Genomic DNA, 27,834 nt, shown 5'->3' with positions numbered 1-27,834 from the left:
TGCCGCGACCCCTCGCCGGCAAGGGAAAACACGACACAGGATTCTTCTTTCAGCAGTTTATTCAGGCCTTGATTCATGTATCATCTTCTAGTGACCCGTCGCCGAGCGCCCAAGCACAGCCTAATAAAGCCTCCAGCATACCAATCTTAAGCTGCCACGTGGACCTTTCTCATAGGGTGGTAAGGGATTGCGTGCCAATTCTCCATATTAGGAGTTGTTTATCACAGGCCACAGTGGAAGCCGGCGCCATCTTCTAATGGCGGCCACGGTCTAATTAGAACGGCTCACCACATCTACCTATGCATATATCCATCCATCTCCATTCTCTCAATCATCTATCCACCCATCCACATGTCTATTTGCCTACCTATCATCCCATCTGCTGTTTAACCAGGATAAATTAAGGAGTTAAGAAAGAGCTCTGGAGCCAAACTTCCTATATTTGAATTCTAACTTCCTTACTTTCTGACTATGTGATATTAGACAAGTAACTTGACCTCTGTGTATTTCAGTTTTCTCATCTGGAAATTGGATGTGATAACAGTATCTACTTCATATGACCATTTTGAAAAGTAAATGGGTTAGTCTGTTTAAAACATTTTGAATAATTCTTGACACATAATAAGCACTTGAAAATAAATGTAGGCTTTTATTTTTGCATACCAAGTAGGATTCAGGCAGTTTGTTAGAATCTGGGGATTTAAAGTGAGAGAGACGTAACCCCCAGACTTCCAGAGCTCTTTGTAGAAGGGAAGCCATATATGTAAATCAATAAATTATAATTCAATAAAGTGTCCTAATATGTTTTTGTAAGATACAGTAGTGGCCAAAGAAGTGGGGGATCAAGATTGCCAGGGCTGGAATTGGGAAATGCCTAAAAGAAGAGAACACCAGAGCTGGTTCTGTTTTTGTTGTTGTTGCTGTTGCTGTTGTTCTTTTAAATTATACACAATAGTAGAATATATTTTATAAAATATACAGGCATGAAATATATCTTATTCTAATTAGGGCCCCAGTCTTGTGGATGTACACAATTGTGTGATTCACAGGTAGTATTTTCAAATATGTACATAGGAAAACTATGTCAGATTCTTTCCACTGTCTTTCCTATTCCTACCAGCTCCGTTCCCATTATTCCCCTTTGGTTATTCCTCTGAACTTCTATTTTTTTCCCTCCCCTCCTTATTGTGGGTTAGATTCCACATATCAGAGAAACATTTACCCTTTATTTTGGGGGGATTGGCTTATTTCACTTAGCATGATATTTTAAAGTTCCACCCATTTCCTGGCAGATGTAATAAAGTCATTCTTCTTTATAGCTGAGTAATATTCTATTGTGTATATGGTACAAGGAGTTGCGAGAGCACTGTCTGAAAAAAGTGTTCAGAAGCCCAGAACAGTGTGGTATATTTAGAAAAAGTACAACTCAACTCAGTGTGGCTGGTGAGCTAGGCCTAAGGGCAGAATGGCAAGACAGATTGGAAAAAGCCTCATAATCCCAGGTGAGGAGTTTGATCTTTAGCCAAACAACAGTGGAGAAAGAATGGAAGCATGCTTCTATCAAGATGGGGACAAAGTCAGACATGTTCTTGAGGACAGGCACTTTAGGAACTAGATGATCAGGAGGATACGGTGAAATCCTAGGAAGAAGAGTATGTAGAGATGGCAAGGGCCTAGTGGATAGGGAGATGGAAGAACTACAGGCAATTGTAGACAGCCTCAGAACATTGCATTCAAATATAACACTGCATTAGAGCATGAATATATAAAGCAACTCAGAATGGAGATCCTCTGGATAAAGTCAGATATGGATTCTAAGGAACCTCTAAGGAGGTCTAGCAAATCCAGAGCTCAAAAGTTATGAGCTTGCATATAAGAGCTAATGAAAAGTAACCTTTTAGCCCATGTTGCTGACTTGTATGTCAGGTGTGTCACTGCAGAAGGCCATGAGCATGGCTCATTTCTGTGATTCATTTAAATTCCCATGCACAAATCATCTGCTCATAGAAGCCTTTCCTATTTACTTAGTCTAAAATAGTAAGTTCTATTTATGAGTTACCACTCAATGCCCAGCCTGAACTGGGCCATACTATGGGCAGGAAGAAGAGACAACCTCTCATCCTCAAGGTTCCCACAATATGCTCATCTCTCTCTCTCTCTCTCTCTCTCTCTCTCTCTGTGTGTGTGTGTGTGTGTGTGTGTATGTTTGTGCATCTATCTCACACATCCAGAGCTAGAACATTAAATAAATAAGACAGAAACTAGTTAGTACGGTCCATCCAAGGAGTGTTATAGAAGTTGACAGAATAAACAGGAAAGGGTTTCTGGGTTCGAGCTGGAATTGACTTGGTTTCTTCAGAAAGAAGGTGGAATTTGACAGGTACATTGAAAGAAGAACAGGAAATTAGGTGTAGGGTATGGAGGGTACGGGTAGAAGAATAGTAGTGAAGAATGTGGCAACTGTAGTCAACCAGTCTTAGGTTTGAAAGTGGACTTCACTGATGACTCTGTGTCCTTAGACAATTTACTTTTTCTCTCTAAGCTCCAGTTATCATCTTTCAAATTGAAAGGACAATAGTACTTACTTTAAAATGTAGATGTGATTTTGAAGGACATGGTGAGATAGGAAATCTTATCTATTATTATTATTGATCTTCCATACCTTCTGACATCTGTGTCCTTCTAATTTATCATGGGCATCCCAACTCAGCTTGTGAAAGATTCATACCAATTGTGGCACCCCATTAGGACCTGCCTTAGGAAAACTTCCTGTGTTAGTGGTGTTCTTTCTGCTGTCCAGCTCTTCAAATTTGGCCTGGCCTATATTCTCTAGCTCTTTGATTGGAAAAATTAATCCCTACTGAACAATCAATAATAGATAATGACTTCTTACAGAAAATTCTCCTTTTTATGTCTCCTAGGTACATAATACTGACCCCAAGAAGTATGTAGAGAAACCAAAGGTTTCCCAGATAGGCTATATATTTAAGAAATGGAGACATTTTTTTCTGTTCAGGCCCTAGGGACCTATAAGCCTTTCTTTTCTAATTACCTTATCTGAAAGGAGCCTTTTCTTACTGTTATCCTCAGGCCCCAAACTGATTGCCTCTTCCCCTCTCCTTTAGCCTGTTCTTCCTTGGTAATCCAGCTCAGAATGGTTTATATTAGCACTTCTAATTGGAAAACTACAGGACACCATTTCTTAGTATCCTAAGGCTCCATGTGCTGATCTACCATTCAGGCTCATCAATTATCTTTTTAAAACAAGTACAGCAAGCACACTGTACCATGCTGTATAACTCCCTGGTCAAACTTTTCTTCCCAAACCCTGCACCTAAATACAGACAAGCAATGACATTGAAGGATTAAAGATAAAATATATCACAGGAACTGGGACCTGAAAAGTATCTAGGGTAAATTTCATACCATCAATTTGCCATCATCTTGTTGCCATGATGAATTCTAAGTCAGAGGATATTAGTTTCCTGTCTGTGTTATCAGGTGGCATGTTACAGGAAAGGTTTTATTGTTCCTTCCTTCTAGAATGATAATTTAAATCTATCTGAATGACTTTTCAACAGGTGACACAGACAGCAGCCATATGTGAAAATGATGTCAATGAAACACCATTATATGGGGCTTACTCTGTGACAAGCACTGAAACAAATAATAACCAATTTAATCCTCACAATAAGTCTAGAAGGTAGATACTATCATATTTATCTCTCATTTTCTGATGAAGAAACAGACAAAGAGATGGTACATTACTTGGTCAAGATTATCCACATAGTAAGTGGTAAAGCTGGGACTCAGAACCAAATAATGCAGTTCAGTTATCTCAGCCATGCTTTTATTCCCCTACCCAATACAGTCTCTTGATATTGCTTTCACATGTCAGATGAAAGAAATGTCAGTAACTGAGTGTGAGCATAAATGGATTTGCACATCTCTGAGCAAGAGCTATGTTGAGTAGATGAACACTCAAGACTGGATTGTAAGGAAACTAGTGACCTACTTAAGAAAAACACCACAGTGGGCTTGAATTTTTGTATCCACCAGATCTACATGAATTTTCACATGTTTAATGAACAAAAGAATACTCATTCATTAAATCAGACCCAATTATCTAGTCAAAAATTCATAGTGTTGCATATATTAAATCAAATGTCTATAGAGTTCCCCCAAATTTCATGATTCAGATTAGTTTCATTCCAAATTAATCTTAGTTTGTACAGCATGAAATATATTTGTTTTTTAGGGTACCTTTATTTAACATGCCTAAACATGTACCATGTGACTAGGTACAGTATGGGTTATTGGGGGCAGAAATAGATGCAATACCAGCCTCATTCCCAGGAGTGGATAGTGTTCCCATACTCTATGGTGAGTCCAACAGGTACTAGATGAGGTATTGTTTGGAAGTTTTGGGAGGGAAAGGACTGTTATATCCCTAATGCCTGGGATTTTGTGAGTACTGAAAAATATCCTTGAATAAGTGAACAAAAGCAAGATTCAAGTGATACTTAAAAATTGTAGTATCTACTCACAGAAAACTTAAATATAATTGGGCAAATATCACATGCAAAACAGACTTAACATTTACCAAAAGTGATAAACTAATTGACAAGTATAATCCGATTGATTCCAAGCACTTTTATAGTCACCTGTTTTGTTCTCATAACAGTCTAGGGAAGGATAGGTACAGAAATTGAAGCCCTGAAAAATACAGATATGTAGAGTCAGAAGGGATGTTAGATGTTATCCCATACCACCTCTAACCCTCTCCAAAACAATATCTTCACACTAATTGGTCCAGAATTCCCTCAATATCATCTCTGACAAGTGGTTATTCAGGCACTGATGGCTGCTGATCTTTTGTGGGTCAGCTAACATTATAGACAAGTCGTCATTAGGTGGGGCTGAAACTTTCCTTCTCATAAGTACTTTTGAGTTCTGCTCTCTGAAAAAGGTATAAATGGATCTCTTCCCTCTTCCATATGCCATTTTTCAGAGAAAGAAAGAGACATGTCCAGGGACACTGAACATCCTCCCATTTCTATGACAACAGATATCCTCCCATAGGAAGCAGTGCTGAAATTCATGCAATTATTACTCATTGAGCATTGAGCGCTAAGAGCTGCCAATCTAGCAAGGGGAAAAAAAAAACATAAACTTGTTGCAATAATGTGGGGTGATTAATACAATGCCTGAAGTGCAGTGCAGAACAGAACAAAATAATGCTAAGAACTTTTAGCAGAAGTGACAGGTGAGTTGGGGCTTAACAGTTGAGAAACACTTCTTCAGGCAGAGAATCTGAATCACTTTAAGGAAGAGAGAACAATGTATAAAAGTTCAAAAAATTATACGCTTGATATAGTAAAAGTAGCTGCCATGACAAAGTGAATGGACTTTATCTCATGTCAAGGGAAACTGTAAGTTACTTATGATTTTAAAAGTCAGGAAAGAGATTTGAGTGTCACTGATTAATTCTGAAAATGAACTTGTGTAGTACAAGCAGTAAACATGAAGATGTAAAAATACCACACTAAAATATCATTGCAAATGAAATGCTTAGGAGCCAGGCAACCAAAATAAATGAGTGAAATGGGTCAGATGCAAGACCATAGAGAAGGTAGAGACTGCGACAATTGAGATAAATGTCACCAAAAGGAGCAACTGATAGTTATAAATGTTGCTATTATGGGAAAAATCAGATTTTTATGGCAAATCCCCTAATAACAGTTTGTGAATTCTAAGAATAAACCAAAATGATGAATGGAGATAGAAAGGAAGAGGGGGAGTCTACATCAGGGAAATGAGAGATATGGTAGTGCCACTCAATTAGACATGGAGTAGGAGAGGGGAGACTGCTCTAGCTGAGAGTTAGGGGTACAGGAAAAGGATGAGTTCTGTCTTAGATATATTGAATTACAGGGTTTGTAGGAAGCAAGACAATGGCTACCAGGAGTTTGGAAATATCATATGTGTGGGGGTACTGGAGAAAAGCACCTGAGATTAGAGGTTAAAAAGTCATTGACATCTAGATAGAGAGCACTCAAGAAAATAGTAATCCTGTTGGTTCTATGTCAAGAGAGAGAGAATCATAGTTCCTTAGACTTTACAGTGGAGTATAGGTCCAGGAAATTTTCTGAGTATACATGACTGTGTTGAAGATGGGAAATTGGGCAAAAGTGGGAGTTCTCAAGAGGGAGTGGGTGAAGAAAGAAGAAAAGAAGGAGAACTATTTTCTAGTGGGACCAACAAAACTGATTCCCCATCATCCAGCTGTATTGGAAAATTTAGGGAACCTTTTAAAATACAGATTTACATCTCTTTCACATACCTACTAAATATGAATGTCTCTTCTCATCATCACCTCTAATCAGTCCCACTGCTCACTGCTTCCACACTCTATTACCTTAAGTAGTGGCAAACTTTAAGGCTTATAAGGACCTTATAAACTACCAACTTCAAGCCCTTCCATAACTCAGATGGGGAAACTGAAGCTCAGAACAGAGAAAAGATTTCTAAAAGTAAGTTTGCAAGTTAGGACCATAGTCTGTAATGTCAATTGTTCAGGCTTTTTTTCAGATGTGTGTTTATGCATGAATGTGTGTGTGTGTGTGTGTGTGTGTGTGTGTATGAACAAGAGAGTGAGAGAGATAATGCATGAGCTATCTATTAGCATAGGGCTTATTTCCTACCCTTGGTGAGTGTCCTGCAACAGGTTTATCTTCCTGCCTGGCATCTACCACCTGCCTGTCCCCCAAAGCAGCAGGAACACATGCACATGAAAATATACACTGATGCAGATATATATACAGGTCTTGTGAGAAAACTAATAATGGAAAATCTATGGCAACCAAATATCAAAGAACTCAGAACAGGAAGCCCTGTACCCCATTAAGGAATAGATGGAAAACTCTGCCTATACCTGTCAGAGCCTTAGAGTCTGAAGCCCAGCTGTTTGGCCACCAAAAAGAAATTAGAAAGTCTTTCTACCTTAGAATTGACTCAAATAAGACTATTTTCAAATTGATTCATCCCTTGGCCATCTTTCTAGATATAAGAAGTGTGAGTCTGAAAACACCATCTCAGAAACCAAACTATGCACAGGTACCTGAAAAACAGGCACTTGGGAATGTAAAGAGGCAAGATCAGGACGTCCCCTGTACCTATGGAGTGCCACTGGCTTTGGAGAGAAACAGACCCCCAAATAATTGTCATATGATTGAATCATGGAAATAAACACATATTCTGGGTAAACAAAAGATGCATAGTCAATATCATGCTAAGTGAAACAAGCCAATCCCAAAAAACCAAAGGCCAAATGTTCGCTGTGACATGTAGATACTAACTCACAATAAGGGGGCGGGGGATAAAAGTTCATTGGAATAGACAAGGGGAAAAGAAGGGAAGGGAGAAAGTATAGGAATAGGAAATACAGTAGAATGAATTTGACATAACATTTCTATGTTCATATATGAATGCACCACCAGTGAGATTCCACATCATGTACAACCACAAGAATGAGAGCCTAATTAGAATAAGTTATACTGCGTGTATGTATAACATGTCAAAATATACTCTACTGTCATGCATATCTAAAAATAACAAATAAATAGATAGATAGATAGATAGATAGATAGATAGATAGATAGACATAATCTAGCCGCTAAGAGAGGGTCAGGTAATGCATTCTAAAGGAGTTGTCTCAGCTAAGTACTGAAAAACGAAAGTTTTCCCCATGCAATGGAATAGTTAGGCAGTCCATATGGAAGGAGCAACTTGGAGGTGAGAGAACACAGAGCCCCCAAAAAACCATAATATCAATCTTCAGATTAGGTGATGAGTGAGAGAATGAAGAGAGATGGGGCTGAATAGGTTGATGGCTGAAAGCTCAGGAAGAGTCGAGTAAAACAAGCAAAGTATTGGAACTTCATGTAGAAGGAAATTGACAACTGTGGAGTTGATTCTAAGAGAGAGTCATGTGGTTGGATGTTGGTTTCAGAGCATTCACTATAGCAGCAGAAGAGAGAATGGATCAAAGTGGGGAAACAGGAGATAACTTGGAAGGTTGAGATAACAATCTGGACAAAAGTTACTGAAAATGTGGAAGAATCATGAGTGATGTAGAGGGGAGAAAGAATTTGAAAGATCCTCAGCACCACATTTAAAAAAAAAGGTATTGTGTCCAACTACAACTAAAACAAAATTTTTTAAAATTACCTTTTTTTGGTATGCAGTCCTTTGAGTTTTAACACATATTCATGTATGGAACCATCAACTCAATATGAATATTCACTATCTCCCTCAAATTCCATCTCCCTCAAATTTGCTCATGTTGCCCTTTAGTAGTAACATCTTCCCATTCCTGCTCTCCAGTAATCATTATTCTGGTTTTCATCACTATATTTTTCTTTTCTATATATTTTTCCAAGACTGTCATATAAATAGAATCGTATAGTGTGTAATGTCTTAAACTATCTTCTTTCAATAAATATAATGTCTTTGAAATTCATCCCTACTGTGTTATTATTAGTGTGTTCCTTTTTAATTCTGAATAACAGTCAATTGTATTGATATAATATTTTATTTATTCATTCAACTGTTGAAATATATTTGATTTGTTTCTACATTTTCCTTTTATGAGTAGTGCTGCCATGAACATTTGTGGATATATGTTTTCAATTACTAGATTGTATGTGATGCTATGTTTAACATAGTAACTCCCAAACTATTTTCAAAAGTGATTACACAACCCCTCCATAAATGTATGAAGCTTCCAGGTGTTCCACATCCTCATCAGCATTTTCTGTTGCAAAAATTTTGTTTTGTTTCGTTTGTAGACATTCTAATGGATGTTTTGTGGTGTCTCGCAGTGATTTTATTTTGGATTTTCATATTAACTAATGATGCTGAAAATATTTTTCTGTGCTTATTTACTATCTATATATTCTCTCCATTGAAATTCCAGTGCATGTCTTGTGCTCATTATCAAATTAGATGTATTTTTTACTGAATTTTTGAGTCTTCTTTATTTTAGATGCTAGTCCTTTGTGAGGCATATGGTTTGCAAATATTTTCCTTAAGTTTGTATCTTTTTAAATCTTCTTCCTGGATCTATTGAAGGGCAAAAGTCTTTTTTGTAAAGAGACCCAATTTTTATGATCTTTGTATGAATCATGCTTTCAGGGCCATGTGTAAGAACTCTTAACAGAGCTGTAAAGCCCGAAGACTTTTCTTGTATGTTTTTTTCTAATATTTTCATTTTATGTTAATTTTTGTATGGTGTAAGTTTTAGATAAAATGTTTTTGTTTGGTTGTTTTTTCTGCTTATATGGATTTAAGCAATTCATTCAGCATCATTTGTTAAAAAAGCTATCCTTTCTTTATTGAATTGTTCTTGCAACTGTATCAAAAATCCATTGGCTATAGTATTCTCTATTCTGTTCCATGTTTTATGTGTTTATCTCTTCACAAACACTACATTATCTTACTTAATGTAGATGTGGGTAGTGTGAATTCTCCTTTTTCATTTTTTCAAAATAATTTTGGATATTATACTTTCTTTATCCTTTTATATACATTTTAGAATCTGCTTATTTATATCTACAAATATCTTACAAAGATGGTGATCAGAAATGTGACATATCTAGTTAGATCAGTTAAGGAGAATCAACATCTTATTTATATTGGGTCTTCCAATCCATGAATATCTTATGTTTTTCTCTTTTTATAGGTTTATTTTTTTACTTCATCAGAATTTTGTAGTTTTTAGCAAGAGTAACTGCACATGTCTTGCTAGGTTTATACTTAAAGTATCTTTTTTGAGCTGTTGAGATTATTTTATTTTTCAATATACTTTTCAAATTTGTTCATTTTAAGATATAGACCAATAATTGCTTTTTAAAAAGTAGACCTTGTAACATATGACTACGATTAACTTTCTTATTAGTCCTAGGAAATTTTTTGTAGAGCTCCTGAAATTTTCTATGTGGATAGTCATATTGTCTATAAATAGAGACAGTTTAAATTTTTCTTTTCAACCTTTATGCCTTTCTAGAAATTCTATTACCTTATTGTACTGACTAGGACTTCTACAACAATGTTGGATAGGAATGGTGATAGTGGATATCCTTACCTTGTTTTAGATTTTAAGAAGAAAGCTTTCAGTTTTTAATCATTAATTATAATGTCAGCTGTGAGACTTTGTAGATGTTCATCAGGTTGAAAACTTCTATTCTTAGTTTTGTGAGTTTTTATCTTGAATACATGTTGAACTTTTCAAATGTTTTTATTGAATATGTTGACATCATCAGGCAGGTTTTTGTCTTTTAATGTGGTAGATTACATTGATTGATTTTTATAATACTGAATCAGCTTTTCATCCCTAGGATAAACACCAGCTGGATCTTCTGTATTTATTTTTTCTCATATTGCTTGATTCAACACATTGTGTCTGTGTTTATGAAAGATATTGGTGGCTGTAGTTTTCTTTTCCTCTTCAGTCTTCATCTGGTCTTATTAGGAGGGTAATGTTAAACTCATAGAATGAGTTGGGAAGCATTTATTTCTGTTTTGTTTTCTGGAAGTCATTGTATAAAAGTTTATTTCTTCTTTAAATATAAGAATTTGCCACAGAAATCCTTTCACCCTTGAGTTTCTTTTTAAATTTCATATTTTAAAAACATCATTAGAATGATATCACCAAGATGGTAGAATATCTGTTTCTACTTCACTCTCACCACAGAAAGATCAACCACTTGCAAATAAAAATACTTTGATAAATAACACCTCATGTGGCAATAATCCTGAGTCACCTGCATGTTCCATAAAACTGAGTAAAAAATCTGCTTCAAGGGCTAGGGTCATAGCTCAGTGGTAGTGCACCTGCCTAGCATGTGTGAGGCACTAAGTTTGATTCTCATCAACACAAAAAATAAATAAGTAGAATAAAGGTATTGTGTCTATCTACAACATATATATATANATATATATATATATATATATATATATATATATTTAAAAATCTTCTTCAGAACTATAGAGAAGGGTAGAATTTTCAAGGTGGTAGTATAGAAAGGGTCACTTTCCTGGCTGCTGCATGGCATGAAACCAAGAAAGCAGACAGGCAGCATCTCAGCAAGGTGGGTGAACAAAAAAACGGGGAAGGACTTTGCTGGAATTTACAATTGGACATTCAAAGCAGATCGGGTACTCAGGAGGTTGAATATAAGAAAATAAGAAAGAAATTCCCAGAACCACAGCCACTGCTGTGGCTGTAGGTATCAGCCAGAGTGATCCCTCTGTGAGCAAAGGGGAAGGAGAAGGGAATTAAAGGAACCCAAATTTATTCGAGGCCTAATATGTGTCTGGGTAAGGATATTGTACAGATCAAAGATACTGCCTATTTAAACTGAAAGGTATGCTGTACAATATTCTTGTGCAGGAAAGAAACCTCTATCTCTCCAGGCTTTATGCAGGGGACAGAGGAAGAAGGCATTTTAAGGCCTTGGTGCAGGGGCCAACATCTAAGGGAGCCAATTCCTGGCAAACATGAATTTGGGATGAAATACAAGCCTGGCAAACCCACAGTGCACAACATAGAGTTTGCCTAAGTGACCAGGAGAAAAATCAAACATGGAAAGATGTTCACACAGGGGACACTGGTCATGGAAACCCGCCTGGTTCTCCCCCTCCCCCTCCAATCTGGCTGTTAAGCAGACAGGCAGGAATAGACATGCCTGACCAGGAATTTAAAATGCAGGGGTAGAGAGATTGAGTTTGGAGACTGAACCAGACAGTAGGAAATGTGAGGCTCGCAGGTGAACTAGTGCACTAAGAAATGGCTCCTTCACCACATGAGAGGAACACAGGGGAGATCCCTGTAGTGCAGTCTTCCAGCATTGATTGGCAATTGCTAGGCCCTGGGATGCACTTATTTAAAATCTCCACAGCAATTAGCATTCAGTGAAGAGCCTAGAGCCCACCTAAACTTAAACCCTGCCTCCAGGAATTCTGCCTATGGAATTACCTTTCTCATTCTACCAATCGGGAGGGTGGAGCATCATGCTACAGATGAACCCACTGAACTGCTGAGAAGAGAAGCTGAGAATCTTTTTTGAACCCCAATGGAAGCAATTCTTTAACTTTTCATTGAGATTTTCTTTATTTCTCTCTCTCTCTCTCTCTCTCTCTCTCGCTCTCGCTCTCTCGCTCTTCCCTGATTAATTGTGATATTAATGGTTTACGGGCATTTATATATACTCATATTTGGTTTTATTCTCATTTCTAGCTCTTTTTGTTGGGGAGGGATTATCAGGGATTGAACTCAAGGGCACTCAACCACTGAGCCACATCCCCAGCCCTATTTTGTATTTTACTTAGAGACAGGGTTTCACTGAGTTCCTTAGCACCTTGCTTTTGTTGAGGCTGGCTTTGAACTAGCGATCCTCTTGCCTCAGCCTCCAGAGCTGCTGGGATTACAGGCATGTGCCACTGCACCCAGCTAATTTCTATCATTTTTGAAACCCGTACGTATCAGGTTTTTAAGGACTAGGACATTTGTTTATTATATTTCAGTTTTGTTTTGTATTATTTTATTTTTTATTTTTTAAAAATTTCACTTTATATGTACTTTTTTCTCACCTGTTTCCATTGAAACTCTTTCTCTCTTTTCTTCTGCTAATAGCCAATATCTACTGTTCTTTCTTTTAATTTTTTTACTTCTATCTTCTTTCCTTCTCCATCATAATTATCACATTCTATATCACTTCTGTTCTCTCCCTGTTCATTGTTTGGAATTCTGAACACTTTGCAAACTTATTGTTTTTATTGCAGGAAATAACTGATCCTATAAATTTATTTTTACTGTGACAATTAACATTGTAGATGTGATAGCAGGAACTATTTGGTTTAATGTTGTATGTTGTTTGCATTTGTTGTTATTATTTGTCTCCTCCTAAATAATGAGTCACTGGAAACCTTCAAGATACTATCAGTCCACAGCATCGAACCTCTACTGCTTAAGGCCATACTTTTAGATGGGTAGACACACAAAGAACATGAGAAAGGAAAGGAAGAAGTCACCCCAAACAAAGAAAGATACTCTAATAACAGAATCCATTGACACCACGGTGGAAGAAATGTCAGAGAAGAAGTTTAGAACGTTAGTTAAACTGGTCTGTGAGGTAAAGGAAAATATAAGGAGTGAATTTATGAAGAAAACACAGGAAGTGAAAGTTCACTTCAAAGAAGAGAGATTCTGAAAAAATACATCAAGCAGAAATCCTCGAAATGAAGGAATCAATTAACCAAATTAAAAATTCAATTGAAAGTATCACTTGGAAGACAGAGTTTCAGGCAATGAAGACAAAATATGTAATCTTGAAAACAAAATTGACCATGGAGAAAAGTTGTTAAGAGAACATTAACAGAATTTCCAAGAAATATAAGATAACCCGAAAAGACCAAATTTCAGATTTATTAGGATAGATGAAGACTTGGAGATACAAACCAAAGAAATGCACAATATTTTTAATGAAATAATATCAGGAAATTTCCCAAACCTAAAGAATAAAATGGAAAATCAAATATAGGACACTCAGAGGACCCCAAATATACAAAATTACAACAGACCCATACTATTATGAAAATGCATATTATTATGAATGGCATATTATTATGAAAATGCCTAAAATACAGAATAAAGATAGAATTTTAAAGGCTACCAGAAAAATACAAAATAGGGCTGGGGATGTGGATCAGTAGTCAGAGGGAAACCAATTCAAATCTCAGCTGATTTCACAGCCCAGACCCTCAAAATAGGAGGTCTTGGAATAATAAATACCAAGCTGTGAGAGAAAATGGATGCCAACCAAGAATACTGTACTCAGATAAATTAAGGTCCAGAATTGATGACAAAATAAAAACCTTCAATGATAAACAAAAGTTAAAAGAATTCACAACTAAAAAGCCTGTACTATACAACAAACTCAATAAGATATTTCATGAAGAAGAAATGAAAAACAGCAAAGGGAGGAACTACACTAGAAGAAGAGTCAATCAAATAAGAAAATAATTCAAATTAAAAGCCAGAAATTAGTTAAAATGACAGGGAATAGAAATCATATCTCAACATTGAATGTAAATGGTCTAAATTCATCAATTGAAAGATATAGACTGACAGATTGGAATTAAAAAAAAAAAAAAAAAGAACAGCATGCCATCTCCAGGAGACTCACCTTATAAACAAAGATATCCATAGATGGAAAGTAAAAGGATTGGAAAAAACATATCATGAACATGGATCTCATAAACAAGCAGGAGTTTCTATTCTCATGTCAGATAAAGTGGACTTCAAGCCAAAGTTAATCAGAAGGAAGAAAGAAGGAGCATACTGTTTAACATCAACAAGACATAACAATCATAAATATTTATGCCCCAAACAATGGAGAATTTACATACATCAAACAAATCTTTCTCAACTTCAAAAATCAAATAGACCCCAACACAATAATACTAAGTGACTTTAACATAGTTGTCTCAGCAGTGGATTGATCCTCCAAACAAAAACTAAATAAAGAAGCTATAAAGCTAAAAAAAAATGCAATCAATAATTTAGACTTAACAGACATAGAATATTTCATCCATCAATGACTGAATACACTTACTACTCAGCAGCCTTCTCTAAAATAGACCATTTCTTGGGACACAAAGCAACTCTTAGCAAATACAAAATAATATAACACCTTGCATTCTATCAGATTATAATGAAATGAAATTAGAAGTCAATGATAAAATAAAAATATAAGCTACTCTAACACCTGGAGACTAAGTAATATACTATTCAATGATGAATGGATAACAGAAGAAATCAGGGATGAAATTAAAAATACTTAGAGGTAAATGAGAATAGTGATAGAATATATAAAAATCTCTGTGACACTATGAAGGCAGTATTAAGAGGAAAGTTCATTGCATTGAGCTCATTCATTAAAAGAATAGGAAGTCAACAAATAAATAACATTACATTTCAAAGCACTACAAAAAGAAGAATAAATCAACACCAAAGCAGTAGAAGACAGGAAATAATTAAAATCAGAGCTGAAATCAATAAAATTCAAACAAAAGTAACAATTCAAAACATTGACAAAATGAAAAGTTTGTTCTTTGAAAAAATAAATAAAATTTATAAACCCTTAGCCAAGCTAGCAAAGACAAAGAGAGAGAAAACTCAAATCACTAAAATTTATGATGAAAAAGGAAATATCATAGAGGACACTGAAATACAGACAAAAATCAAACATTTTTGAAAATTTATACTCCAGTAAAATAGAAAATCCTGAAGACATTAACAAATTTCTAGAGACATATGACCTACACAAATTGAAACAGGAGAACATATAAAATTTAAATATGGGGCTGGGGTTGTGGCTCAGAGGTTGAGTGCTCACCTAGGGCAGGTGAAGTACTGGGTTAGATCCTCAGCACCACATAAAAATAAATGAATAAATAAATAAAGGCATTTTGACCACCTACAACTAAAAAAAATTTAAACATCAACTTCAAGCAATTAAACATAAGAAACTACCAAAAGCCTACCACCAAGGATAAGTTCAGGAGCAGATGGATTCTCAGCCAAGTTCTACCAGATCTTCAAAGAAGAAATAACACCAATAGTCCTCAAATTATTCCATAAAACAGAAAAGTAGGGAAGCCTTCAGAACTCATTCTATGAAGCTAGTATTACCCTGATACACAAAACAGTGTAAGACACATCATGGAAAAAAAACTTCAGATAAATATCCATGGCAAATATAGATGCAAAAATTCTTAATAAAATACTGGCAAATCACATAAAAATCATATTAAAAAGATAGTACACCATGATCAAGTAGAGTTCATCCCAGGGATGCAAGGTTTGTTCAATACACAGGAATCAATAAACATAAGTCATAAAGACAAGTCACATCAAGTCATAAAGACAAAAATCAAATTATTATCTCAATAAATGCCTAAAAACCATGACAAAATACAGCATCCATTCATGTTCAAAACACCAGGAAAAACTAGGGATAATAGGAACATACCTCAACATTATAAAAGCTATATATGCTAAACCCAAGGCCAACATAATTCTAAATGGAGGAAAATTGGAAGCATTTCCTCTAAAAACTTGAACATGACAGGAATGCCCTCTCTCACCACTCATATTCAATATAGTCCTGAAAACTCTAGCCAAAGCAACTAAAGAGAAGAAAGAAATGAAAAAGATACAAATAGGAAAAGAAAATTTGAACTATCTCTATTAGCTTATGACATGATTATATATTTAGAAGATAAAAAAAAGCCTACTAGAAAAATTCTAGAAGTCATTAATGAATTTAGCAAATAGCAGGATATAAAATAAACACCCATAAATCAATTGCATTTGCATACATCAGTGATGATTCAATTGATAGACAAATTAGGAAAATTATCCCATTCAAAATAGCCTCAAAAAATATTTTGGAATCAATCTAACAAAAGAAGTGAAAGACCTCCACAATAAAAACTACAGAAATCTAAAGAAAGAAACTGAAGAAGATCTTAGAAGATGTAAACATCTCCCATGTTCTTGGATACACAGAATCAATATTGTCAAAATGGTCATAATACTAAAAGCTCTACATAGATTTAAGGCATTTCCTATTAAATTTCCAATGATGTTCTTCATAGATTTAGAAAAAGAAGTTATGAAATTCATTGGGAAAATTAAGTGGCCCAGAATAACCAAAGCAATGCTCAGCAGGAAAAGTGAAGTAGGAGGCTTCAAAACATTACCCTACCTAAAATTATACTACAGAGTTATAGTACAAAAAACGGAATGGTATTTGCACCAAAACAGACATAAAGAACAATGGAACAGAACAGAAGACACAGAGACAATCCCACATAAATACAGTTATCTCATACTAGACAAAAGTTGCCATAAACATTCATTGGAGAAAAGATAGCCCCTTGAACAAATGGTTCTGTGAAAACTGGAAATCCATATGTAGTAGATTGAAAGTGAACCCCTATATCTCGCCCTGCACAAAACTCAGCTCAAAGTGGATCAAGGACCTAGGCATTAAACTAGAGTCACTGTGCCTTACTAGAAGAAAGTAGGCCCAACTCTCCATCAGGCAAGCTTATGAACTTAATTTCTCAACAACACTCCTAAAGCACAAGAAGTAAAATCAAGAATCAATAAATGGGATGACATCAAGCTAAACAGAAAATTTATAGCAAAGGAAACACTCAAGAATGTGAAGAGAGAGCCTATAGAGCAAGAGAAAATCTTTGCCACCTGCACATCAAGTAAAGCATTAATCTCCAAGGTATATAAAGAATTTAAAAAACTTAATACCAAAAAAAGTCAATAAATGGGCAAAGGAACTGAACAGGCTCTTCTCAGAGGAAGAAATGCAAATAGTCAACAAATATATGAAAAAAATAACATCACTAATATTTAGAGAAGTGCAAACTAAAATACACAGATTTGATCTCTCTCCAGTCAGAATGGTAATTATCAAGAATACAAGTAACAATCAGCAAAAGGAGGAACTACACTAAATGAAAAACCAATCAAAAGAGAAACCAAGTAAAAAACTAAAACAAACCAAAATGACTAGGAATACAAATTATATTTTAATAATGAGCCTGAAACTTAATATCTTAAACTCATCAATTAAAAAACATAGACTGGCAGATTGAATTTAAAAAGGACCCAACAATCAGCTTTCTTCAAGAGACTCATCTTATTGGAAAAGACATCCACAGACTGAAGGTGAAAGGATGGAAAAAAAAAAAAAACATAACTCTTGCATGGACCATGTAAACAAGCAACTGTTTCCAAACTCATATCAGATAAAGTGGACTTCAAGCCAAAGATAGTCAGAGGGGATAAGAAAGAACATTTCATACTGCTTAAGGGAATATTACATCAACAAGAAATAACAATCATAAATATTTATGCCCCAAACAAAGGAGCATCTATTTACATTAAACAAACTCTTCTCAACTACAAGAATCAAATAGAACACAACACAATAATACTGGGTGACTTTAACACACATCTCTCATCACTGTATAGATCTTCCAAACAAACACTAAACAAAGAAATTATAGAAATCAATAATACAAATAATTTAGACTTAACAGATATGTATAGAACATTTCTTCCATCAATGTCCAAATACACTTTTTTCTCAGCAACACATGGATCCTTCTCTAAAATATACCATATATTATGCCACAAAGAATTCTTAGCAAATACAAAAGAATAGAGATAGTATCCTGAATTCTATCAGACCACAATGGAATGAAATTAGAAATCAATGATAAAATACAAAACAGAAGCTACTCCAAGATACAAATACTACTCCAAAATACAAAACAGAAGCTACTACCTGGAGACTAAATAATATGCTATTAAATGACACATGGATAGCAGAAGACATTAGGGAGGAGACAAAATTCTTAGAGGAAAATGATAATTCTGATATAACATATCAAAATCTCTGGGACGCTATGAAGGCAGTGCTAATAGGGAAAGTTCATTGAATTGAGCTCATTCATTAAAAGAAGAAAAAGTCAACAAATAAATGACCTGACATTACATCTCAAAGCCCCAGAAAAAGAAGAAAAAAACACCAACAGTAGTAGGAGACAGATACCACAGAAATATAGAAAATAATTAGAAACTATATTGAAAATTTATACTCAAGTAAAATAGAAAATATCAAAGACACTGACAAATTTCTAGAGAAATATGAGCTGCCCAAGCTGAATCAGGAGGACATACACAGTTTGAACAGATCTATTTCTAGCAATGCAATAGAAGACACAATCAAAAGCCTGCCAACCAAGAAAAGCCAAGTACCAGAAGGAATCAGCTGAGTTATACAAGACCTACAAAGAAGAATTAATACCTACACTCCTCAAATTATTCCATAAAATAGAAAAGGAGGGAACCCTTCCAAACGCATTCTATGAAGCTAGTGTCACCCTGATACCTAAGCCAGACAAAGACACATCAAGGAAAGGAAACTTCAGGCCAATATCCCTGATGAACATAGATGCAAAAGTTCTCAATAAAATTTTGGCAAATTGCACACAAAAACATATTAAAAAGATACTGATCAAGTGGCTTTCATCCCAGGTATGCAAGGTTGGTCCAACATACGGAAATCAATAAACATAATTCATCACATCAGTAGGCTTAAAGATAAAAATTATAAATATCTCAATAGATGCAGAAAAAGCATTTGGTAAAATACAACCTTCAGAACATTAGAAAAACTAGGGATAGTAGGAGCATACCTCAGCATTGTAAAAGATATCTATGCTAAGCTCAAGGCCAACATTATTCTAAATGGAGAAAAATTGGAGGCATTCTCTCTAAGAACTGGAACAAGACAGGGATGCCCTCTCTCACCACTCCTAATCATCCCAGTCCTTGAAATTCTAGCCAGAGCAATTAGACAAAAGAAATTAAAGGAATACAAATAGGAAAAGAAGAATTCACACTATCACTATTTGCATAGGATATGATTTTATACTTAAAGGATCAAAAAACTCCAGCAGAAAACTTCTAGAACTAATAAATGAATTCAACAAAGTAACAGGATATAAAATCAACACCCATAAATCAAATGCATTTCTATACATCAGCGATGAACCCTCAGAAAGAGAAATCAGTAATTATCCCATTCACAATAGCCTCAAAAATAAATAAATAAATAAAATACGTTCAAATCAATCTAACAAAAGGGGTGAAAGACTTATACAATAAAAACTACAGAACACTAAAGAATGACGTTGAAAAAAACCTAAGAATATGAAAAGATCTCCCATGTTCTTAGATAGGAATAATTAATATTGTCAAAATGGCCATACTACCAAAAGCAGTATATGGATTGAATAATTAATATTGTCAAAATGGCCATACTACCAAAAGCATTATATGGATTTAATGAAATTTCAATTAAAATCCCAACAACATTCCTCACAGAAATAGAAAAAGCAATTGTGAAACTGATTTGGAAAAAATAAGAGACCCAGAATAGCCAAAGCAATCCTTAGCAAGAAGAGTGAAGCAGGAGGCATCACAATACCAAAACTTAAACCATACTACAGAGGCACAGTAACAAAAATGGCATGGTATTGCCACCAAAACAGACACATAAACCAATGGTACAGAATAGAAGACACAGGGACAAACCCACATCAATATAGTTATCTCATACTAGACAAAGGTACTGAAAATGAACATTAATTAAAAAATAGCCTCTTCAACAAATGGTGCTAAGAAAACTGGAAATCCATGTGCAGAAAAACGAAATTAAACCTCTATCTCTCACCATGCACAAAGCTCAACTCAAATTGGATCAAGGACCTAGGAATTAAACTAGAGACACTGTGTCTATTTGAAGAAAAAATAGGCCCAAATCTCCATCATGTCAGATTAGGCCCCAGCTTCCTTAATAAGACCCCTATAGAGCAAGAAATAAAATAAAAAAATAATAATCAGGATGGACTCAAACTAAAAAGCTTCTTCCCAGCAAAAAAAAAAACAAAACAAACAAAAAAAAAAACCAATCAATAATGTGAAGAGAGAGCCTACAGAGTGGGAGAACATCATTACTAAATGCACATCAGATAGAGCACTAATCTCCAGGATATATAAAGAACTCAAAAAACTTAACTCCAAATAAACAAATCAATAAATGGGCTAAGGAACTGAATAGACACTTCTTAGGAGAAGATTAATCAATTAACAAAAATGTTCAACTTTGCTAGCAATTAGAGAACTGAAAATCAAAACTACTCTAAGATTTCATCTCACTCCAGTCAGAATGGCAATTATAAAGAATACAAACAATAATTATGATGGCAAGGATGTGGGGGAAAAGGTACACTCATACGTTGTTGGTGGCACTGCAAATTGGTGCCACCATTATGGAAAGCAATATGGAGATTCTTTTAAAAACTTGGATTGGAATCACCATTTGACCCAGCTATCCCACTCCTTGGTCTATACCCAAAGGACTTAAAATCAGCATACTATAGTGACACAACCATATCAATGTTCATAGCAGCTCAATTCACAATAGCTAAACTGTAGAACCAACCTAGATGGCCTTCAACAGATGCATGGATAAAGAAAGTGTGTATATATACACAAAATGAAATATTATTCAGCATTAAATAGAATAAAATTGTGGCATTTGCAGGTGAATGGATGGAGTTGGAGAATATCATGCTAAGTGAAGTAAGCCAATCCCAATAAACCAAGAGCCAAATGTTCTCTCTTGTAAGTGGCTGCTGATCCATAATAGGGGTGGGGTGTGGGGAGAATCCAAATTTGATAATTTGGGTCTTCTCTTTCTTTTGGTTAGTTTGGCTAAGTGTTACTCAATCATGTTTACTTTTCAAAGAATCACCTCTTTGTTGCATTAACCCTTTGTATTGTTTTTTTTTTGATTCTCAATTTCATTAATCTCTCTGGTCATAATTATTTCCTGTCTTCCACTGATTTGGCATTAGTTTGTTCTTACTTTTCTAAGAACTTGAGGTATAGCACTGTATTATTTATTGGGGATCTTTGTACTTTTATTAAATGTAGAGAATCAAAGCAATGATTTTTTTCTCTTGGAAATGCCATCATACTGCTCCAGAGATTTTGATAGGTAGTATCTCTGTTCTCTTTTGTTTCTAACAACTTCTTCCCATATTTCTTTTATGATACTTTCTTCATTTGAGTATTGTTCCATTGCTATGCATTAATGTGGCTTCTATATTTTTTCTTGCTGTTGATTTCTAGTTTCATTTGATGATGGGATTACATCCCCTTTCTATTTTATAACTGTGTCCTTTAGTATGAAGTTTTCTTTCTTTCTTTCTTTCTTTCTTTCTTTCTTTCTTTCTTTCTTTCTTTCTTTCTTTTATTTTGGAAACTTTTTTCCATTTTTTCTGTATAAGTAGATGTCCAGGATTGGGACCTGAGGTCCGGCTCTAATAGTTCTTAGTTGGTGCCTGGTCATTGATTTGGTGTGCATTGAAGAATTGTTGAGGTTTGAGTGGGGATAGTTCATTTGCATAGTGAGGTTTGCTATTAGTTGGCTGTGTTATTAGTGTTTCTCAGCAGCACCTCTACTCTGTAAAGTTTAAGTGTCCTAGTCATTTCCCAGCTTCTCTTAGAGAAAGGGGGATTAAGGAACAGCAATAGTGTTAGCAACTATGTACAGCCTGAAAATGAATGTCCAATATCTATTTTGACATCTATAACATTAATTACCACCTGCAGAGGAAGAGTGGTGTCAGCATTTAACATCATCACCAACAATAAATGATCATAAACTAAGTAAGATCTTAAGCAGCAAAGTGTCTGCTATGTGGTCTACTGTGTTAAATATCACAGCAGATTGAGTAGGGTAGAAATTGCATAAACTATATACTTTCATCAGATGGTGGAAATATAATTACTTAAGTGAAAAGAAAATAAAGTAGAATGCAAGAGAAATTTTGAAATATTTAAATAGCGAACAGAGAAGAAGCAAAGGAGATATAGCAGATGATGGCTATAAAGGATGAAAAGTTTTTAAAAATATCTAAAAATAATGAAATAAAGAGAGGAAGAGGGAACAGGAACATTTGGCCATTAGTGAGGGAAAACAGTAATGAAAAGGTATAAGAGGAACAGAAACCAAGGTACAAACACATATAAGAAAAAAAAATCAAACCCATGTAAAATTTTACCCCACAAAGTCAAACCAAGGCTAAATAATAAACAGGTGAAGAAGAAATCAATTAAAATAAAAGAAAAATTACATTAACATGTGTATATGTATTTGTGTGTTCTTGAATCAGCACAGAAAGAACAAACACAGGAGCACACACACACAATCATGCACCATGGAAAAAAGTGAAATTGATAAATAAAATTTTAAAAATAAAATTTAAATTAAAAAGAAGAAAAAGAGGGAATAGGAAATATTTCTTATTGAGAAAGAAATAGCTTATTCCATTGAGGTGGTCAATACTGTTAGCAAAGATTTGTTGCTTATGTTTGTGCCATCTTTGTATTAATTTTGGTGCTCTGTAACCCTTGAGTCAAGGACTGTAGGATGTTAAGTCCCACTCCTTTGTGTTTCTAAAAAAGCTGCCAGCTGTTGTGACCTGGAGCCAAAACTGGTTTTAGTAGCTCTCAGATTTATCTCACAGTATAGAGTGGGATAGACTGGAGAGTGTTGACAAATGGTGTACTCCCATTACAAGACTGGTACATATTTATAAATTGGAAGTTCAAGAAGCTCAGGTTTAGTCTTGGCTGTCCTTTGGAACTTTGTCAGTGGGTAATTGACATTTGATTCATACACACCCCACCACTGCTGGGCAGATGCTGAACTCTACTGGATATTTGGGTGTCTGAGGCTTCCTGAAAATTCCACTTTTAGGGTGAGGAGTCTCAACCTGCACAGGCCTCACCATATTCCACTACCATGGACGTGAATTATGTAGGATCAAACCTGGAGTGCAGATGCATCTGTCTGACTGTTACTGGTGTCTTCCTACTTGCTCATAAAGGATGCCAGCAACAAAGGAGTTCTGTTGCCTTTGTATCTCCAGCTTGGATTACCCTCACTCAATCCTCTCTGTATCTGTTTAAATCATGCTGGTCCAGACATTCTCTGTACCCCACAATATATGACTTCTGGGTCAGGGTGGCAACATCATTTATGAGTTCTCAGTCTCTCATCTCTGACTTGCTGCTGTGTGGCCACTTGAAAATGGTTCCTGCTGTCTGAGTCTAGTTCCCACTGGACTCTCCACCAATCAGTTGAGCAGTTTTTATCACTTTTCACTTGACAACTTCCTCCACCATGTCTGTGTTAGTTAAGATCAGTGTCCTTTCTATTCCTCAGTTTCCCTCAAGCCAAATTTATTCACCATTTTTTTTCTCTCTCTCTGCCACATTCTTTTGCCATGTGGTTCTGATTCAGCTTAGGTCCAAAGCAATGGAATCAGTCAACCATGTGCTGAATCTCTAAAACCATGTGCCCAAGTAAACTTTTCTTCCTCTAAATTGTTCTAGTTGGGTATTTTGTTCACAGTGATAAAAAGCTAATACACTACTCTAAAATAGCCCCCAAACTCACCTAACTTCCTCATTCATTATTCTCCATGGTATTTACCACATAACACTTATCACTATCTAAAATAACAATATTAAATTTTATATATGTTTTTATTATTTCTTTTAGTTATACATGACAGTAGATTCATTTTGATATAATTATACAAGGATGGAATATATCTTATTCTAGTTAGGACCTCATTCTTATCGATGTACATGATGGTGGGAATCAATATAGTGTATTTATATAAGTACATAGCAAAAAAAATAAGATTCATTCCACTTGTATCTTCCCTCCCCTTCCCTTCCCTTCATTCCCCTTTGTCTAATCTACTGAATATTTATTCTTTCACCCCCCCCCACTTATTGTGGGTTTGTTTACACATACCAGTGAACATTTGAGCTTTGTTTTTTTTTTTTTTTTGGGCGGGGGGGATGGCTTATTCACTTAGCATGATAGTCTCCAGGTCCATCCATTTACTTGCAAATGTCATAAAGTCATTTTTCTCTTTATGGCTGATATATACATATTTTTTCACAATTTCTTCATCCAATCATCTGTTGAAAGGTATTTAGTTTGGATTCAAAGCTTAACTATTGTGAATTGAGCTACTATAAACATTGATGTGACTGTATCACTGCAGAGTGCTGATTTTAAAAATCCAGGGCCTTGTGCATGCGAGGCAAACACTCTACCAACTGAGCTGTATCCTCAGCCCTTAAAGAGATTTGATATAAACTGAGGAGTAGGATAATTGGGTCAAACGGTCATTTCATTCCAAGTTTTCTAAGGAATCTTCATATTGCTTTCCAGATTGGTTGCACCAATATGCCATCCCACCAGCAATGTATGAATGTATCTTTTTATCCAAATCTCTGTCAACATTCATTATTACTTTAATTTTTGATAATTACCATTCTGACTGAGTAGTTTAATTTGCATTTCTCTAAATGCTAGAGATGTTGAACATTTTTTCATATATTTATTGACCACTTGTATTTCTTCTGAGAAGAATCTGTTCAGTTCTTTTGCTCACTTATTGTTTGGGTTTTTGTTTGTTTGTTTGTTTTTGCTAAGTGTTTTGAATTTTTTATATATCCTGGAAATTAATGCTCTATCTGAGGTGTGGGTGGCAAAGATTTTCTCCCATTTTGTAGGCTCTCTCTTCACATTCTTGATTGTTTACTTTGCTGTAAAAAAGCTTTTTAATTTGATGACATCCCACTTATTGAATTGTTTCTTGTGCTTTAGGAATCTTGTTAAAGAAGTCAGTTTATGTGCCAATATTCTGGAGTGTTGGGCCTATATTTTCTTCTAGTATTTTTTCTCTTCTGATCTAAAGGTCTTTGATCCACTTTGAGTTGAGTTTTGTGCAGGATGAGAGAAAGAGTTTTGTTTTGTTTTTAGTGCTGGGGATTGAACCCAGGGCCTTGTGCATGCAAGGCAAGCACTCTACCAACTGAGCCACATCCACAGCCCAGAAAGAAATGGGTTAAATTTCATTCCACTACATATGGATTTATAGTTTTCCCAGCTCCATTTGTTGAAGAAGCTTTCTTTTCTCCAATGTATGTTTTTGGCACCTTTATCAAGTATGAAGTAACTGCATTTTTGTGAGTTTGTCTCTGTGTCTTCTATTTAATTCCATTGGCCTTCTTGCCTGTTTTGGCACCAATACCATGATGTTTTTATTACTATAGCTCTGTAGTGTAATTTAAGATCTGGTATTGTGATGCCTCCTGCTTCTCTTTTCTCACTAAGGATTGCTTTGGCTATTCTGAGCCTCTTTTTTTTCCAGATGAATTTCATACCTCCTTTTTCTCTTCCTATGAAAAATGGCATTGGAATTTTGATGGGAATTGCATTTATTCTGTATGATGCTTTTGGTAGTATGGACATTTTGGCAATGTTAATTCTGCCTTTCCAAGTACACAAAAAGTCTTTCCATCTTCTAATGTCGTCTTCTATTTATTTCTTTAGTGCTCTGTAGTTTTCACTGTAGAGGTCCTTCTCCTTTTAGATTGAGTCACAAATATATTTTTAGGATATGTGAATGGGATGGTCTGCCTAATTTCTCTTTCAGCTAATTTCTCATTGGCATATAGGAACCAAATTGATTTATGTGTGTTAATTTTTATCCTGTATTTTGCTAAATTCATTTATAAGTTATAGAATATTTCTGAAGAAGTTTTTGCATCTTCTATGGGATCGTGGTATCAGAAAATAGATAGTTTGAGCTTTTCTCTTCCTATTTGTATCCCTTTAATTTCTTTCTTCTGCCTAATTGCTCTGGGTAAGGTTTCAAGGACTATGTTGAATGAAGCGGTGAAAGTGGGCATCCTTGTCTTGTTCCTGTTTTTAGAGCAAATGTTTTCAATTTTTCTCCATTTATAATGATGTTGACCTTGGGTTTTTCATATAAAGCTTTTATAATGTGTAGGTATGTTCTTTCTATCCCTATTTTTTCCAGTGTTTTAAACATGAATAGATGCTGTATTTAGAAATATTTTCTGTATCTATTGAAATAATCATGTGGAACTTGTCTTTGAGTCTATCTATGTGATGAATTACATTTATTGATTTCTGTATGTTGAACCAAACTTGAATCCCTGGGATAAAAATTACTTGATCTTGGTATACTATATTTTTAATGTGTTTTTGTATGTAATTTACCAATATTTTATTAAGAATTTTAAAATCTATGTTAATCAAGAATATTGGTTAGAAGTTTTCTTTCTTTGATGTGTCTTTGTCTGGTTTGGGTATCAGGGTGATATTAGCTTCATAGAATGTGTTTGGCAGAGTTCCCTCCTTTTTTATTTTATGGAATAATTTGTGGAGGATTGGTATTAGTTCTTCTGTAAAGGTCTAGTAGAACTCTGCTGAGTATCCATCTGGTTCTCAGCTTTTCTTTGTTGGTAGGCTTTTCACAGCTGCTTCAATTTTTTTCCTTGAAATTGGTCTGTTAATTTTTTCTGTATCATCCTGATTGCATATGGGAAGATAGTATGTCTTTAGGAATTTGTAAATGCCTTCAAGACTTTCTAGCTTATTGGAGTATGGATTTTCAAAAGTTTCTGATTATCCTCTGTATTTCAGTAATGCCATGATGATGTTTCCTTTTTCATCACAGATTTTAACAATTTGTGTTTTTTAAATATCTTTCCTTTGTTTAGCTTAGCTAGGGGTTTATCAATTTTGTTAATTATTTTATTTTATTTTTTTTATTGGTTGTTCAAAACATTACAAAGCTCATGATATATCATCTTTCATACATTTGACTCAAGTGGGTTATGAACTCCCATTTTTACCCCAAATACAAATTGCAGAATCCCATCGGTTACACACTCACATTTTTACATAATGGCATATTAGTGACTGTTGTATTCTGCTACCTTTCCTATCCCCTACTATCCCCCCTCCCCTCCCCTCCCATCTTCCCTCTCTACCTCATCTGCTGTTGTTCAATTCTCTCCCTTGTTCCCCCGCCCCTTTCCCCTCACAACCTCTTACATGTAATTTTGTGTAACATTGAGGGTCTCCTACCATTTCCATATGATTTCCCTTCTCTCTCCCTTTCTCTCCCCCCACTCGTCTCTGCTTAATGTTAATCTTTTCCTCATGCTCTTCCTCCCTGTTCTGTTCTTAGTTGCTCTCTTTATATCAA

Source organism: Marmota marmota, unplaced genomic scaffold, assembly GCF_001458135.2.
Source record: "Marmota marmota marmota unplaced genomic scaffold, marMar, whole genome shotgun sequence".
Lineage (NCBI taxonomy): Eukaryota > Metazoa > Chordata > Mammalia > Rodentia > Sciuridae > Marmota > Marmota marmota.
This window is presented reverse-complemented; position numbering follows the sequence as displayed.